The 17,815-nt window shown below is 37.4% G+C and overlaps 1 protein-coding gene and 1 non-coding gene across 3 annotated transcripts in view; one reads left to right on the plus strand and one right to left on the minus strand.

Moving 5' to 3' along the window:
• Positions 1-17,815, minus strand: part of FAM170A (family with sequence similarity 170 member A) — a 62,134-nt gene that overhangs the window by 22,260 nt on the left and 22,059 nt on the right. For both annotated transcript variants that reach the window (XR_012512819.1, XR_012512818.1), the window contains exon 2: positions 16,061-16,126. The gene's annotated coding sequence lies outside the window, so the exon portion shown is untranslated. The remainder of the gene's footprint in view (positions 1-16,060; positions 16,127-17,815) is intronic.
• LOC120365904 (small nucleolar RNA U13) lies at positions 1,475-1,578 on the plus strand. Its single transcript, XR_005580737.1, has one exon. It is a non-coding gene; the product is annotated as a small nucleolar RNA U13 (small nucleolar RNA).

The following is a 17,815-nucleotide window of genomic DNA, read 5'->3' on the forward strand; positions in this document are numbered from 1 at the left end:
ACAGATTACTCACTCATAGAGAAGGGACTGAGACTTGCTTTTCTTCATCTCTCTCATATTCCCGACACCTAGCATAAGTAGACACCCACATTCTTCTTGAATATAAATGTGAGCATCTGGCTTCAAGTTCAGTTGTATATCACCTAGAAATAATCACATTTCTGTACTGGTCTTTCACTTTCACAAGGGATGTTTGAAGATTTTCAGGGATTATCTAAGATCAACTGTTATCAAAGAAAAAACTGCCCTCCTCAAGTCCCAGGCAGTCATGTTGAAGTGATGCTCTAGGTCTAATCTATTTGACAAACAGGTTGGCATTGACACTTATTATATCTTTAATGTTGAGCCAATTTTAAGCTCAACTTCTCTCCTAAATTAATGGTGTTCCAAGACATGGCTAAAGCAGGAGGAACCAGAAGAGGTTGAATGGAGAAAGCCAACATCTGATATATCCCATTTCGGACCTGTGCCTCAGCACACTAAACGAAAATGTTATTGGTCTCCAGTGTCCACCCAGAGCAATAAAATTAAGAGGTTCACTCCCACACTGTCTCAAACAGGCTGAGGTAATTGCCATTGTTACGGCTTTAGCAATTTGAGTGGGAGAAGATGAGAATTCTGAAAGAGATTTATTTACTGCAAAGCCTCCCAAATATCTCATTAATCTGCTTTTCATTTGGCAAACTTTTCTTTCATTAAAAGTGCCATACTCTGTGGTTTAAAAGAAAACCAAAACGCCTCTGGGAAGGCAAAGCAGCAAAGTGGAAAGAGCTTGGGATCTGAAATGATTTTGATATGAGTTTGATTTCCAGGTGTGCTACTTCCTTGCTCTGTGACCGCAGGCAGTTTTCTGTAGTTAGTTAGAACGCCAATTTCCTCATCTATAAACACAGGACAACTGTTCTGTTGTTTGTGAATACTGAGGCCAGCTCTAGAATCTTGGGCTCTCTTTTGTTTATCTGTTTACTTCTTCAAGGCTGAGATGACCATTTGCAAAATGAAGATTAAAGTAGTACCAACTTCACAGAGTCTGTGATGAGGATTCAGATGAGTGAATATATGTAAACGGATTAGAACAGTGTCTAGCACAGAATATGTGCAGTGTGTTTGTCATCATCATCATCGCCATCCGAAGTATTAAGTGACACATATAAAGGGTGCCTTGCACAATACCTGCTACCTAGGAGGAGCTCTATAAATGTGAGAGAAAACATCTCCCCTCACAACTACAAACTTTCCATTGGGGTCTGAAGAAACTCACTGGGTAGGAAGGCCTATTCCACAATTATAGACTCTGCATTTGGAGAAGGAGGGATCATGTAGATGAAGCTTATTTACAAAAGAACAGACCAAGGGAGGTAGAGAAGGAGTTACCCTGAAAAGGAGGTACAGTTAATAAAAAAGAGAAATTCCAGGTCTCCTGCACCCAGACTACTGCATTATTCTGCCTTCTAAAAGCGTTACTTGGTTGAGCAATATGTAGTAGCTCATAAGCAAGATGACTGGATGTTCAAGCAGATGTGAGAGATGTGCCACCCTTGAACCCTGTTATAACATTGGCACATTACCTGTCTGACGTAAAAACAAAATAAAAATTAAAAAGTATTACTTGGTTGAGAAACACCTCTGACAAATAATTTGCAAACTGTCAGACAGCACCTGATCGTCTGTGATTTTCATAAGCTTGAGGTAGTTTGAAGAGACGGTAGGAATGCAGAGGGAGATGGTGGCTCCCCAGCAACATTCTTAGGAGTTCCAACTCAGAAAGGGGACATTCACCTCTCTCCAGACAGTAAAACAAGAACAGGGCCTCTAGATACTCACCACCCACAAATGCAAATTCAGCAAGCTCTGCCTCCCTGGGTTAATTTTAAACACTGCTTTTTAATCCAAGTTTAGATTTGTTTTGTTGTATATGTAAAACATCATTGAGTTTCAGAGTTCTTATTTCTTATCGCTAGGTAATGAGATCCTTTTTTAGCTGATTTGATGTCACTCACCACCAGAAGGAAGTAAAATGTCCTTCTAATTGGAAATACATAACTGCTTCAGTGGGTTTTCCTTCATTCCTTCCTTTCTGTCAGTGAGAGAGATCTGACCTAAGGAGTTTTGCCTCTCAAAGCAGCTTTCACTTCATGAACCAAGGATAAAAGAAATTCAATTTACCAAAGAATCGGAAGTCAAGAATACAAGGAAGAGAACAGATAAGAGAAAGGGAAAAATGATCAGCCCTGGGTTGAGCACAAAATATTGACATTTTTGCTTGCCCAAGGTTGAGTCTAGGTTCTATTTAGTGCTGGGATCCTGAGCCCCTCTGGCAAACCAATGGAACAAGGGTAAAGTCTGTTTTCATGAAGAGCCAAATGGAGGACCAGGTGATGGTCTTAATACAGCCTTTAAGCTTTTTTCCAGCTTTGTCCATAAACATACCTGCCCTCATGGCCTCAGATCTCAGCACTAAAAAGAGAGAAGGCTGTGCATCTAAAAATAAAAAATACATGTACTAAAAACTTTGCTTTGAGATCCACATGTATCCCCAAAGGGAGAAGAAGGCATTATCCCACTTCCACCCAGCTGACATCAAGAACTCCAAGAAAGAAACCAGAGGCATAGGCAAAAATGGTACCAGGAGAGGCTACTGACTGAGAGTAAAGGCTATCACCCTTCCAAAGGCAGCCAGCCTATCAACATGAGGGCAGAAAAGCAGAACAGGAGGAAATCACATCAGAAATTCACAGGTGGTTGATAGAACTAGCCAGCACAGATGGACCACCGCTGGGGACTCCACTGGGGGTAGGTAGAAAGGACATGGAGGTTTATAATAGCCAGAAGGATCAAAAGCCAAAAAATATGGGTTATTACCATTTATATGACCCCTTTTAAAACTCCAAGTTCATGTATCCTGAGAAAATGAGCTTATATTAGTAATATCACGTCCTTTCCTTTCCCTACAATTTAAACTGCATACAGTGTTATAATGAGGATCCCTGCTGGGCTGTGCCCAGCCAAACTAACTCTTCTGATGTAGGTGTTCCCTGTCAAAAAAAAAAAAAATGTGATTTTTGATGCTTAAAACTTAATTATGTGCTGCTCTTTATATATTAAAGTAATTTAAACTATTGTACCACTAGGGTATATGATTTCTGTTACTTTTCTTGTAAGTATGGCTGGTACTGAATTATCCATTTTCTCATTCAGGTTTCCTTTAAACTAATCACATGTGTTTGAAAAAGAGTAGGTCAGGGTTAGAGACCATCTATGACCATGAGAGCATTTTTCTATAAAAAAAAGCTATATAATATGGAGAATTAAGCAGCACTTATTCAGACGATAACAAAAATACTCATTATTATTATTATCTAGAGCCTCAGTCTGGGCCTCAGTTTCTTCATGAGTATAAACACATTTTTTGTGTGTGTGGATAATACCTCCTATGCTTCCCCTAGGAGATTTTGAGAGTCAGAGAAGATCATCTGAAAGCCTTTTTAACCTATAAGGGATCATGAAAAATAAGGAGCTGCTTAGTCCATTGGAGAAATAGAAACTTGTTTCCAGGCGAGTTAAGATACCTGCACTTCCTAACTGTTGGTGTTAAAATTTAGTAATTTACAAAATTTAGCACTCCAGCTTATAATTCTCATGTAGTTACATGAAATTCAGAGGGAAACAAAATAAAGACCAATCCCCTCCCATCACAGTTTCTGGCAGTTTTAGCTCATATTAGAAATCTTTAAGCAATGCTGCATTCTAACATCCCATATTAGTTTTCTTTTGAACAAAGAATATATGTACCAGTGCTAAGATGCTTTTGCCATTGTTATCCGAAACACACATGGATGCCTTCTCAAGGCACTTTGCAAATCCATATGCCACAAACTTAGTGAAATGTGGCATTGTGGAATAAAAGTATGACTAAAGAGAAGCATCTTTCCCATGAGAAAACTAGTGGGTTTTAGTGGGCAGAATAAAAACAAAATTAAATTGGAGTCTGGGGGTGGTGACAGCAGGAGAAGTGGGTCATCCTTGTAAACACTTTCCTTTCAAAAGTTCATGTTAATAGAAGCCCAGTCTCCAAAATGTGAGCTTCCATATTACCTAGGGAGAAATGATGTCAGAGTAATTTGAATATTCTTCAAATAACTTTCCTTAATACTTTATACAACTGCAAAATCCCACAGGCCTGTAAATCTTAGCAAAGCCAGTTTCCAGCTCAAAACCCTGCCTTTCAGTCTGCCTGTCTCTCTTCTTTTACGGATGAGTAACATTTTCAACCAAGTTGTTTTTCTTGTTACTCTGGGAACCAGGCTCTTTCTGAATAAACATAATCCCCTGTTTCAGGCTCACTGGTATTACCTTCTACTCTTTCTCATATCAGCTAGAACATGAGAATTTACATCACAGCAACTCCATGGGTAGAGGAGAGATGCTCTAGTGGGACCATTCACTTCAGCAATCTTAAGAGCAGGGTCGCCTCAGAAAAGACTGCTTTACTTCTCTGAGTCGGATCCCTCAACTGCCAACTGCAGACAACAGTAACACCAGTAAGAATCAAATAAGATTTCACTCTATGCATTTCTAATAAGAACAGCCCCCACTGTAGTGTGTACAAACTTCAATCGCAATATTTTAGTTCGCTTACTTGTTTACATTTCTATCTCCCCTTACTCAACTGAAGCCTTTGGAGAACAAGATTTTTCCCTTATTTATTTTAGGAATCCCCAAATCAAGCTTGTCGATGTTTGTTATGTAATGGTTTTAAAGGAATTTCTGTCAAAGAATTAATTTGCTAATTGACTCCTTGATTGGTTGAATGAGTAATGCAGATGAAAGCACTTGGAAACCTCTGAGCACTAGACAAATGTAAAGCATTATTACATGGAATTCCATAATTAGCTTTGAACTTAAGGTAATTACACAGTTGCTCAAAGTCAAAAGGTAATGAGCCTCATAAGTGGTCTTATTTAATAGCGTTCTTAGTTTCTGTTTGTTCAGTCCAGACTGTTGCCAAAAATTTATACACCCCAAAATATCACACTAAAAAAGCAGTTCATGCAATCAAAATAGTGCAAAGTATTTTGCTAGTTAAATTAGCATTGCCTCTTAAAAACCCAGTGATGAAATGACATACTTTAAATTCTTCCTTGGGTACAAAGTGGTGTCCTGGAGAGACCATTAATGTTAACACCAACACAACATAAAACACTCAGGGGACTGTCCTCAGATACCCATTTTGTTTTTACCAATTGTCCTCTATATGAGAGTATTTAAAGAAACCAGTTGGGTTTGGGTTTTTTTCCCACTATTCAATTCAATACCACAAATATTAGACACCAACTGCATGTTGGCTAAGTTCAATAGGACCAATAAGAATTTCAGGGAGTGATGTAGGTTGCAAGAGGGGTCTTGACAAGAAGACAAATACTGTAACCAAAGCAGAATGTAAATGCCATAAAACAAATACATAACTCCCTAGTGCTATGAATCTAGAGACAGAGAACTAACAGGCAGTTGGGGAAGACCAGAAAAGATATCATGGAGGAGGAGGTATCTGTAATAAAAGTTAAACTTTGAGCAATATTCCAAGCCACACAGATAGGGAGAACAGTATGGTGGGGCTGGAGGAATGGGTATTCCAGAAAGACAGAAGACCAACTTCTCCGGCTAGCTTTAGTCTGCATTTCCGGAAGTAACGTACATCATCTGTTCCTGGAGTATCAGCTTGACTTTGCTACTAACGAGTCTGAGAGTACTCATATTTAATGTAAAATAACACTGACATGATTACTGCCAATATCACTCCCTTTTAACAACAGCAACAAATATAATTTTGAAATAGTGGAACAACTACATTTTTATAATATCTATAAGAAAGTAGTATAAATGTGAAATAAATTCTAGGTGAATTTTCATCCTTATATTTTCTTCCATTTTTATTAGAATTCAGAACATACACTTCTTGGTCTTTTCCAAAAATGATCTGTGTCTAGCATGGTGAAGAACAGCAGAGTCTTCCTCCCCAAAATATACCACTCTGATGTAAGGATTATTTTGAGTAGAAAGCAATTGAGAAGAAGCAGATACAAAAACAAAATATCTGCCCTCTTCCTAATTGCCTAAAAGCACAGCATTAAGTAAACAAAGGTGTCCCCTCCTCCCCATTTCTACCAGGAATAACAAAGTTTGATCACAAGAGATGACTCTTAGCAGCCTGGAGATGGTACCAAAGGAATCCACATTAAAAAAATTTACTGACTAGCCTCTGTCTACCATCAGTTTCCCTCATATTTGCCACCTTAAAATTTTCTGCCCCTAGAGACTCAAGGTCCTACTTTGTGTTGCCAATTCTCAAAAAATGTTTTGTTCTTTATTGAAGATACCATATAAAACATCATTCTAAGCTACCTCTTTGAGAGTCTTTCCCTCAGTTTTCTCTCAGATATATATGAAATAATCATGTAGTAAACCTCTGCTTGTTTTTCTCTTGTGTTAAAAGAAAAACTTTAGACAAATTAAATTTAACAGAGTTTAAGTGAGCAAGAAAAAATACAAAAATGATTTGTGAATCAGGCAGCCACCAGGGCTCCCACATGGTAGGATAAGATTTATGAAGAGAAAAGGAAAGTGACATGCAGAAAACAGAAATGAGGTTCAGAAACAGCTGGATTGATTACAGCTCGGTGTTTGCCTTATTTGAACACCACTTAAATCATTGACTGCCTGTGAATGGTTGAAGTATGACTGCTGGGATTGGGGAAGTCAGCTACTATTACAGATGCATTCTTCTAAGTGTGCTTTTCAGTTTGTATACGTACCAGGTTAGGTTGTGATTTATACACAAGAATTCAAGTATGCAAGTATGGAGGCTTTCTCAAGCCAGACTTTGGTTTGATTTAACAATTTCTCTCCTTTTGGTCTGCCTTTCAACTGTGAGATACTAACCAAAACTGTGGGCATTCGTGCCACTGTCACCATCATAAATGACTTATTTGTTCTCAGTATGAAATTCACACACCTTCTTTGGTCTCAGTATGGAATTCACACGTCACACTCTCACACCAGCTGAATATTTTATGTTCTTGCCAATCTGATCAAAGTAAAATCATAAGACCATTCAATGCTCAATGGATGGCTAAATACATTTAAGACTTGAGATGATACAGTGTTACCAGGGAGACTAGTAAATTACTATCAAGAGTATAATATCAAAAAGCCAAAGTGTACTTCTTAAAAAGATTTCTTATGAAATGAACCAAGTCAAATCAAACAAGTCAAAATTCAGCAATATAGGCAGTTCAACAGTATTTGAGTCTAATTGGTCATAGCCTTTGTTCAGGATGTCATGGTAATTAAGGACCATCATTTACTATAAAATGTTCTGATTTAAAGAGGTATCCATTTTTGTTGTTATCCTGGTCACATAGTCATAATAACCTGGAGACATACCAGAAGAAATAAAAGTCAAAATAGACAAATGGGATCTAATTAAACTTGAGAGCTTCTGCACAGCAAAAGAAACTATCATTAGAGTGAACCGGCAACCAACAGAATGGGAAAAAAAATTTGCAAGCTACCAATTTGACAAAGGGCTAATATCCAGAATCTACAAATAAATAAAATAAATATACAAGAAAAAAAGAACCCCATCAAAAAGTGGATGAAAGATATGAAGAGACACTTTTCAAAAGAAGACATTTATGCAGCCAACAAACATGAAAAAATGTTCATCATCACTGGTCATTAGAGAAATGCAAATCAAAACCACATTGAGATACCATCTCATGCCAGTTAGAATGGTGATCATCAAAAAACCTGGAGACAACAGATGCTAGAGAGGATGTAGAGAAATAGGAATGCTTTTACATTGTTGGTAGGAGTGTATTAGTTCAGCTATTGTGGAAAGCAATATGGCGAGTCATCAAGGATCTAGAAATAAAAATACCATTTGAGCCAGCAATCACATTACTGGGTACATACCTAAAGGATTATAAGTCATTCTATTATAAAGACACATGAACATGTATGTTCATCATGGTACTGCTTACAATAGCAAAACTTGGAACCAACCCAAATGCCCATCAGTGATAGACTGGATAAAGAAAATGTGGCACATATATACCATAGAATACTATGCAGCCATAAAAAAAGATGAGTTCATGTCTTTTGCAGAGACATGGATGAATCTGGAAACCATCATTCTCAGCAAACTGACATAAGAACAGAAAACCAAACACCGCATGTTCTCACTCATAAAAAGTGGGTGAGGAACAGGAGACCACATGGACACAAGGAGGGGAATGTCACACACTGAGATCTGTTTGGGGGTGGGGAGCTAGGGGAGGGACAGTAGGGGATGGGGAGATTGAGGAGGGATAACATTAGGAGAAATACTAACGTAAGTGACGGGTGATGGAGGCAGCAAACCACCATGACATGTATATACCTATGTAACAATCCTGCAAGATCTGCACATGTACCCCAGAACTTAAAGTAAAATAAAAAATAAAAATAAAGAAAACCTTGGAAAACCAAGGCTTACTATTTACCATTTAGAATTATCTACAAACCAATTGTTACTTGTTTCCATAAACACATTCTGTGTTCTTTCTCTAGAAAGATTTCCTTAATTTATTTGGTGGCAGTTTCTAAGGAAATAGCAGGGTCTACCATATTTTTAATTAAGCCTTCTGTAGTAATAAAATCAGGGGAAGATAGGTCCAACATTTGGGTTTGTTCTACACTTAATATAAGGCCCCAACCGGAGGTAAAAGAAAATATAAAGTTGCATGATGTGTTTTTGTTGAACACATATGTTATCATTTACCTTTCAGAGAGTTGCTCCTACCCATCTGAAACCGTGGGAGGTCTAACTGGTTATAAACTTCAAGATTTTTCCCAATTTATGAATTAGTTTTCAATTCCATCCAACTAGTACTGCACTACCATCAGGAGTGAGTCCCCAGGAACCACAATGGTATCTCTCCTCAAGGGAATCTAATTTATCTTTCATCTAATTCTAGATTGGTGCTGATTTAAGTTATTGACTGCTTTGGTTTCTGATCACAGAAGCTATTAAAGGAACTCTAAGGGGAAGCTATTTGAAAGGCAGGAGTGAGCTAGACCAAACAGCAAGGAGGCAGAACAAAATTCTGTGACGACCAAATACAGTCCCAAGGGGTTGGAAAAGAGGGCCATCTAGTTGTATTTGAGCAAGCGTCAGTTAAATTTTCACCCTTGTTCTACCTGGCTCCTGAACAAGGTCCAGCGGAAAATTTACTTTTTCGTGGTCCCTTTATAACATGTTATAAGGAGGTATAACCACATTTAGTTGGAAAAAAAAAAAAGGAGGGCCCTACTAGATTTAATCTGGTGACCTTCTATGAGCGATTATTTGTACCCATATGGGTAATTTCCAGGTCTTGAGTGTGTGATGCCAGGAAGCACCAAATTGCAGACGTTACTTGGATAGGTTTTCTATATTTGGTAATGATCAGGTTATTATTTCCGAAAGATAGAATGTTGTTTCTAGTGAGTACTGGAAAGCAAGTAGCAGTGATATTTAGAACACCAAAGATAGCTTTCCATTCTTCTTTTGGTATCTCATGGTGATTGTGACTGAGAATACAGAGAGACATTGTCATCAGTGAGACTGTTTCCTGATTTTTTGGCATTAGCCTACAAACCCAACAATTGCTCTAGTTTTATGCTAGAACATCAGCTTGAGCTAAAGCCATCCACTGATTATGGCCTCACAAATTTTCCCATAGGAAAAATAAAAGCATTAGGACAGCAGAAAATGAGAGAAAAAGACAAAAGCATAACCCTTTCATGATGGTACAGAAATCTTGATCTGTGAACTTGAGAAAGCTGTTCACATCTAAGATGCCATCTACTTCTAGGGAGCAATTTCCATGGTCAGCTTTATCTTAAAGTCTCCAACAGGCATACTATTCCAAGAATCTGAAAGGGCTCTTTTGAATTGTAACAAGTGTACCTAGGACTCAAGGTCTTCATTGCAGTGTGGGTGGTGAGAAAAACTTGATATGGTCCCTTCCAACAGGGGTCAGGAGCAGTCCAACTCTGACATTAGTTCTGAAACACCCAATCTCCAAGTTCTAGACCATGTAGTATTTGATTATCCTCAGATGGTGGGTCATATAAAGCATTTTTACCTGGTAAAAACATACTTTGGCGTAATGCTTAAAGCCTTGCAGCATTAAATCATATCAGAGTTTAAGAGAGTAAGGGATGTGTGAGTCTGTATTATTGAAGACACAGGTCATCCAGTGACTATTTCCTAAGGACTCAACCTATAATTTCTAGGCAGAGTGGATCTGATTGCCATTAAAACCAATAGCAGTGTCTTAGATCATGGCAATGCAATTGCCTCAGTTAACATTGCCAATTTCAGTTCTAAGATGCCATTTGTTCTTCCAACCTTTCCAGAAGACTGAGGGTGATAGAAACAATGATAATGCTATTATGTTCACAATACATTCTTTAATTGCTTTATAAATTGCCTAATAAAATGCATTCCCCTACTCCTGGAGATTTCTCTAAGAATGCCCCTTAAGAAAACATGCTTTCTAATAACTTCTTAGCTACTGTTACAGCACCAGCGTTCCTACATAGGAAAGCCTCTATCAACCAGAAAACACACAGACTATAACAAGAACATACTAATATCCCACTGAGAGTGGCAACTGAATAAAATCCATCTTTAAATGTTCAAATGGACCATCTTGCGGTAGAAATACACAAACTAAAATTTTATTGTTTTCCCAGGATTATGAGTTTGACAAACCAAAATACTGGCTGTGAACCATTTTAGAAATTTGAGCACAGTTATCCCAACAATATTTTTTCATAACTTGGATCATTTGGTCTGTTCCATGCTGAGTTGTGGAGTGCATAGCTTTTAACAATAGAAGCTTCAAACATGCAAGAAGGACCAGATGGCCATTCTGGGTCCTCTATGAGTCCATGGTTAACAACAAATTTTTATCCTTTTAGATGTCAATTTTATTTTTCCAAATCAAGTGCATTACAGGTATACTGTTTTCTAAATAGTCGTCATAAGAAAGTTGACTTGTATCAATCTTAGGAAGTTGATTCAGAAACCATATCCTAACCATTCTAGCACTGACCGATTGATTGAGCATAAAAATCTACTAGAGAATTCTCTTTATGTCCAGGTTCAGTTTTATATGTATGAGTCAATCTTAATAGTGACAATCTGTGATAGCAACAGGATAGCAGAAAGGAGTTCATCCATGTGGAGTCTTTTTTTTTTTTTTTTTTTTTTTTTTTTTTTGAGACAGAGTGTTGCTCTCGTTACCCAGGCTGGAGTGCAATGGCCCGATCTCGGCTCACCGCAACCTCCGCCTCCTGGGTTCAAGCAATTCTCCTGCCTAAGCCTCCTGAGTAGCTGGGACTACAGGCACACGCCACCATGCCCAGCTAATTTTTTGTATTTTTAGTAGAGATGGGGTTTCACCACGTTGACCAGGATGGTCTCGATCTCTCGACCTCGTGATCCACCCGCCTCGGCCTCCCAAAGTGCTGGGATTACAGGCTTGAGCCACCGCACCCGGCTGGAGTCTATTTTTGATGGATGTCCCACTAGAAATGAGAAACCTTTCGTGTTTCCACAACATATCAAAAGTGTGTGCTCTGCCAAAGGCGTATCAGCTATCTGCATAAATATTTACTGACTTTCCCTCAGCTATATGACAAGCTCAGTTGAGAGCAAAAAGCTCCACGGCCTGAGCTGACTTAGACTGAGGAAGAGCTCCCTTCTCTATCAACTTATTTTGGGTGGCAGTGGCATACCCTGCCCAATATTATCCTTCTGAGTTTTTGGCACAGGGCCCATCAACAAAAACTCAGATTATCCAATGGTATATCTCATAAATCAACACAAGAGGCAACTATTTCTGATATTATCCTTACAAAATTGTAGCCTTCACCATTGTCAGACAGAAGTAATAGGAGAGTTAAGTATGTTGCAGAATTTTAAGTGGATATTAGAGAGATGTTGGTCTACTTTCTGAAAAATGCTAAGTTTGGTTGGCATGTAAAGGACTTCCCACGACTTGCAAATTAAGTTTATTCCCTAAAATCAGCTCAGAGGAAGTTTCTATCAACTGGGCTGCCACTGCTTTTAAACAATTAGGATGTACCTTTACTACTAGGTCTAAATGAAGGCTATAATATGCAATGGGCCTATGTTTTCCTCTAAGTTCTTGGATAAGAGCTCCTAATGCCTGATTGTTATATTCAAGAACAACAAGGTAAAAGGTTTAGTGTAATCTGGAAGTCCTAAAGCTGGAGGCTGTTTTAAGACAAAACTCGTTGAAAGGCTGCTCATGACTGTCTTCCTAAGGTAAAAGCTCTGGTACTGTGTTTCTAGTGCGCTCATACAATGGTGAGGCCATTTAGAAAAAATTCAAGACTCAGGACTGGCCACATCTTGCAAGTCCAGGAAACTTCTTAATTGTTTTCTGGTTACAAGCTGAGGAAAAGTTTGAATAGTTTATTCTTTCAGGCAAGAGGGAAATCCCTTCAGCAGTCAAGTTATAATGGATTTGCTCTTTTGAAACTGAAGTTTTTTTTCATTGAAGCCTTGTGACCTTTATGTGTGAGTTGCTGTAAAAGGTAAATTTAGTCCATTTTATAGCACTCTTAATGGGAGAGCCTAAGAACAGATCATCTATATACTGAGTAATAGTAGAATTTTTAGGAAACTATAGGGTTATTGAGTCCTGATGCAATACTAGGGAAAAATATGAAGGTGCTTCAGTAAACCCCATGACATTATGGTCCAGGTGTACTGCTGATTTTTCTAAGTAAAACCAAACAAGTATTGACCTCTTTGTGAACTGATGTGCTAAGGAAGGCTGAGCAGAGGTCTCTGACTTTCCTGTACCTGAATATTTATATCTTTCACTAGGCTTTAAAAGGTTGCTATTATTATTTCAATTATGCTTTCTACTTTTTCCCTTTTCACAACTTTCAACTTTTTTGAATTCCAGTGACTCTTAGATTTGTTTTTGTTTTGTTTTGTTTGGGGTAATTCTCTATATCTTGTAGGTATTCCTAATTCCTTTTGATTATTTTTCTTTTTTCTCCTCTGTATATTTTCAAATGACCTATCTTTGAGGTTACTGATTCTTCATTCTGCTTGATTCATTCTGTTTTTGAGAGTCTCTAATGCATTTTACAGTTTAGCAAATGTTTCTTGGTTCCAGGATTTCGGGGTTGATTTTTATCATTATTATTCTGATCTCTTTCTTAACTTTCTTTGATAAATTTCTTAATTGCTTTTCTGCCTTTTCCAGAGTAGAAGCCATAAGTCTGAGGAGAATTTTCCACATATAATGCCTGGCAGATTGGGGGAGGAGCATCATGGATAGAGAAGTCACGTTCTCTTATTCCCTGCTATGAGTATTACATTTCTTTGTGGCCATGGATAATCTCAGTTTCAGATCTGAGTTCTGGGATACTGCTAGTAATAATTTAGATGCTGAATATTTAGTTTTCTGTTGGGAAAAGTGGAGCCAGAATGCTTCTACTTCATTATATTTGTGACATCACTCTTCCTGAGTAGAGGTCTACTATAGCAAACCACTTCAAATAAGCAGGAACATTAGACAATAAAGTATTAGGATTTGCAATTACAGGAGACCTTGGTATTACAATTATATTAATTAACTGTAAATCTTGAATAAATCACCAATCTCATTCATTTGGCTTTTTAACTGGTAGAATTGGAGCATTACAAGAACTGGTACATGGAATTACGTCTTTTTAAAATTAAATCTTCTACAGTTGGTAAGCACCCGTGAATTGCTTCAAGTTTTAGTGAACATTGCAGTAATTTAGGCAAAGGTTTAGAATGATCTACTTGAACTTCTATAAATTCCATACTTTTAATCCTTCCTATATCAGTTGAAGAAGGGGCTCATAACAGTCAAGTGTTTTAGAAAGGTGAGGGGTATAACAGACCCGAGTTTCAATTTTATCAATTTCTGCCTGTAGAGACCATAACTCTCCTGGTTCAGGAGAGTCTGGTAACCTTATGTCTCTCTCTGAATAGAATCCTATATTCTCTTTTAGCTTTGAAAGTGAGTCTGACCGTAGCAAGTTTATTGGAGTAGTACCATATGGTGAAAAAGTATAACTTTTTGAAAATGGCCCCAAAGTAAATTGAATGAGTTGATACACGAAAATCTGATGAATTTGATTTGAAACTCCCACCACAGAAATGACTTTTTTGCTTCAAGGGATCTGATGGCTTATTAAAGTAGAGTTTATGGCACAGAAGGTGGCTACAGTATCCACCAGGATGTACAAGATTCCCTATCTATTTTAACTTGTTTCTCTGTGTTTATGTAAGCATGTTATGTTAGGGGCAGTTTAACAGAGAATCCTTGGAGCCTAATAAATGTTGATTATCACCATCAATGTTAAAATCTCTTGTGCTCATTCTAGTGGTAAAACAGTCTGGCCTAAAGAAAGGAGGCTTATTGCAGACTGATATAAAAGCAAGAAATCTCTTTTCCCATGTCCTCATTGTTTGCAATGAAGGCAAACATCTCAGGATAAAGAATTTCTTCTTCTAGGACCTCTTAGTTGTGATTTAAAATAAAAAGGAGAAGGTCCCTTTAGTCTCAGCCCCTGTACCTGTTGTAATTAAAGAGTAATAATTGTTAGCCTTTTGGATGTGTTTCTTGCTCCAGAGTCTTCTCAAAATGTTCAGCTGAGGCCACCAGTTCATATCTGTAACTTTTCATCCAGGTTTATGTTTCTTAATTAAACAGCCAAGTTCAGGATGAAGTCCATTTATACATAGAGGAGTCAATACCATTTCAGTCCTTGCAGGAAATACTTCTTGCTATATTTTGAGTCCAGAATATTTTACAAACAGTATTTCTAAGTAAGTTCTGTATTCAGAAATTATTCATCCTTTTTTTTTTTTTGTCTTCAAGATTGTATGATGAACCAATCAATCTTTTGTGGGAAAATATTAGGAATTAAATATAAATGGTTTTCAGCAATTTTTCTAGGTCCTTTTGGCCTTTCTCATGAGGAAGTTTTCTAGGAGTCTAATACGCTCCTCAGATGTGTCCCGTCACACTCCTGCCATCCATTTTTAAGCTTCGTCAAACATCAATATTATATGACTAGATTAGTAAAGATCAGAGAGTCATAAATTACAGACTCCTACGAGGATTCTAAATTCCTCAGTAAATGATTGAGGATTTTTCCCTTGGGTTAGGGAAGTCCTTTACAATGGCTCTAAGATGAGTTTTAGACCATGAAGTAAAAATGGTTACAGCAGGAAAACCTGGCTGACAGAAGGTTTTACTAACTCCTCTGTTTTCATCACTTTCAGGATGAAAGGATGATATAGCAAAAAGGTTAACAGACTCAAAGTATTGAGGTAGAGATGGACAAAGAGAAGGAACAGCTGAAGTTAGTTCAGTAAGACAACAGTCCTCTTTTATCATGTCCACAGGCCGTTGCTTAAGCTTTCATTTGCTTTGGCAAAGAATCTTTGAAAGAAGCAAGTTTTTATTTGTTTAGCCTTTTAGATGCTTCTGCATCTCATTGTTTTTTGTGAGTTTTTTATCCTCTTCTTTCTAATATGCCTCACAAATAAACAATTTTATCCGAATTGAAATGCCATTGGAGTCATCACAATTCTAAGTTGTCTCTTGTAAAGTTAACCCATTTTTCTGAAAATGCACACATTTTGGGCCCATAAGTTTTATAGATAAAATTAGCTGCAGTCCCAGAAGACAGGGTCTTAAACTCCTTGGATTGAGATAAACTTAGGTACCAAAAGGTACCTAATCGAACCCTTAGGCCTCTCACTGAATCCAATCCCATTAAAGATTTAATTCAGTTCAATCCTGCACCCAGTCCAGTCTAAATATTGTTCAAGTAAATTCAGAAAGCTCAGATTACAAATCAGTGGAGTTCGGAATTCAAAAGAAAATTCACTTATGATCTCCAAACAAGAGAATAGTGAGCACAGCCGGCTTCAGGGGTATCTTACCTGGCTGCCTAGTTTTCCTAGGGGTCACTGGTGTTTTACGTTACATCCTCAGTTCTGACATCAAATCTGTTAGGAAAAAAAAAGTGGGGGTGGGCTTTAAGCAAATTAAATTTAACAGAATTTAATTGAGCAAGAAAAAAGACAAAATGATTTGCAAATTGAACAGACCCCAGAATCAGAAGAGATTCAAAGAGACTCAGGGGCTATAACATGATGTGATAAGACTTATGGGCAGAAAAAGAAAAGTGAGGCCGGGCATGGTGGCTCACACTTGTAATCCCAGCACTTTGGGAGGCCAAGGTAGGTGGATCACCTGAGGTCAGGAGTTCAAGACCAGCCTGGCACATAATGAAACCCCGTCTCTACTAAAAATATAAAAACTTAGCCAGGCATGGTAGCGTGTGCCTATAATCCCAGCTACTTGGGAGGCTGAGGCAAGAGAAGCACTTGACCCTAGGAGGTGGAGGTTGCAGTGAGCTGAGATCATTTCATTGCACTCCAGCGTGGGCAACAAGAGTGAAGCTCCATCTCAAAAAAAAAAAAAATGACATACTTAAAACAAGAGTGAAGTACAGAAACAGCTAAATTGGTTACAGTTTGGTGTTCACCTTATTTGAAAACAGTTTGAACAGTTGGCCACCTTTGTGTAGTTCAGGTATGGTTGCTGTGATTGGCTGAGGCTCAAATGTTGTTCCAGAAGCATTCTCCTGAGTTAGATTTTCAGCAGAACTCATCTAAGAATATGAAGGTTTTCTTAGGCCAAATTTTAGTTTGACTTAACACTGGTTAATCTGTCTTTTTGTTACAGGGGTCCCAGTCGAGAATTAAAAAGGATGGAGAGGAAAATTATTTTTTCCACTCCTATATTGAAAAAACTCTTAATATTTATAGCATTACATCTTGCCAACTTCTATATGATTCCATCCTTGCCAAAGTCTGATGTCTAGTGTTAGAATTAACTTCTTTGGAATATTTTTAAGAGCTGGGAAATGAAAATGCTTAACTGTATAATATTTCTTAACTTCATCAAACTCTAGAGCAATCTCTTCAATCTGTGATAGAAATAAAGAATTGGTTTAATATAATTTCTCCCAAACTGGCATTTGAGGAATATTAATAGGTGTTTCATTAAGAAATGGGAAATGTAAATTGACCAAAGTTAATAAACAAGTTTGCATTTTATCTATAAGACTTCTCAGTTTCTTTAATATGCTGTGACTCTCCAGGGAAAGGACATATGTCTCCATGCTTATTTTACAATGAAACATTTCTTAGCTACACCTATTAATTCCCAGAATGTTGTTTCAGGAAATACCATTCTGAGAAACACTTAGCTAATGAATTACTCCAGCTTAAAGATAGTTCCACAAATTTTTCCTCATCCAACAAAGAGCATACATAGCCAAAAAAAAAAAAGCAATTATTTATATATATATATATATATATATATATATATATATATATTTACACACACACATATATATATGGATCACATAGCAAGCATCACTATAGATAATTCTTTCAAGATGCCAAAACAGAATATTTAATCGTTAATTTCAAAGAAAAACAGACACTTTATACAGATTTCTTCACTTGTTGAACACTTACTATTGGAATATCTACTGTAACAACTTAAAAATGTGTTCACTCAAAATGTACTATCCAAGTGAAAAATTACTTCAGTGAATCTGCATATGCATGCCAGAAAAAACATTTTGGTGTCTCGAAAAAGCCTTAGTGAAAAGTGAAAAGCCT

This window comes from Saimiri boliviensis, chromosome 1 (genome assembly GCF_048565385.1).
Source record: "Saimiri boliviensis isolate mSaiBol1 chromosome 1, mSaiBol1.pri, whole genome shotgun sequence".
Classification (NCBI taxonomy): domain Eukaryota; kingdom Metazoa; phylum Chordata; class Mammalia; order Primates; family Cebidae; genus Saimiri; species Saimiri boliviensis.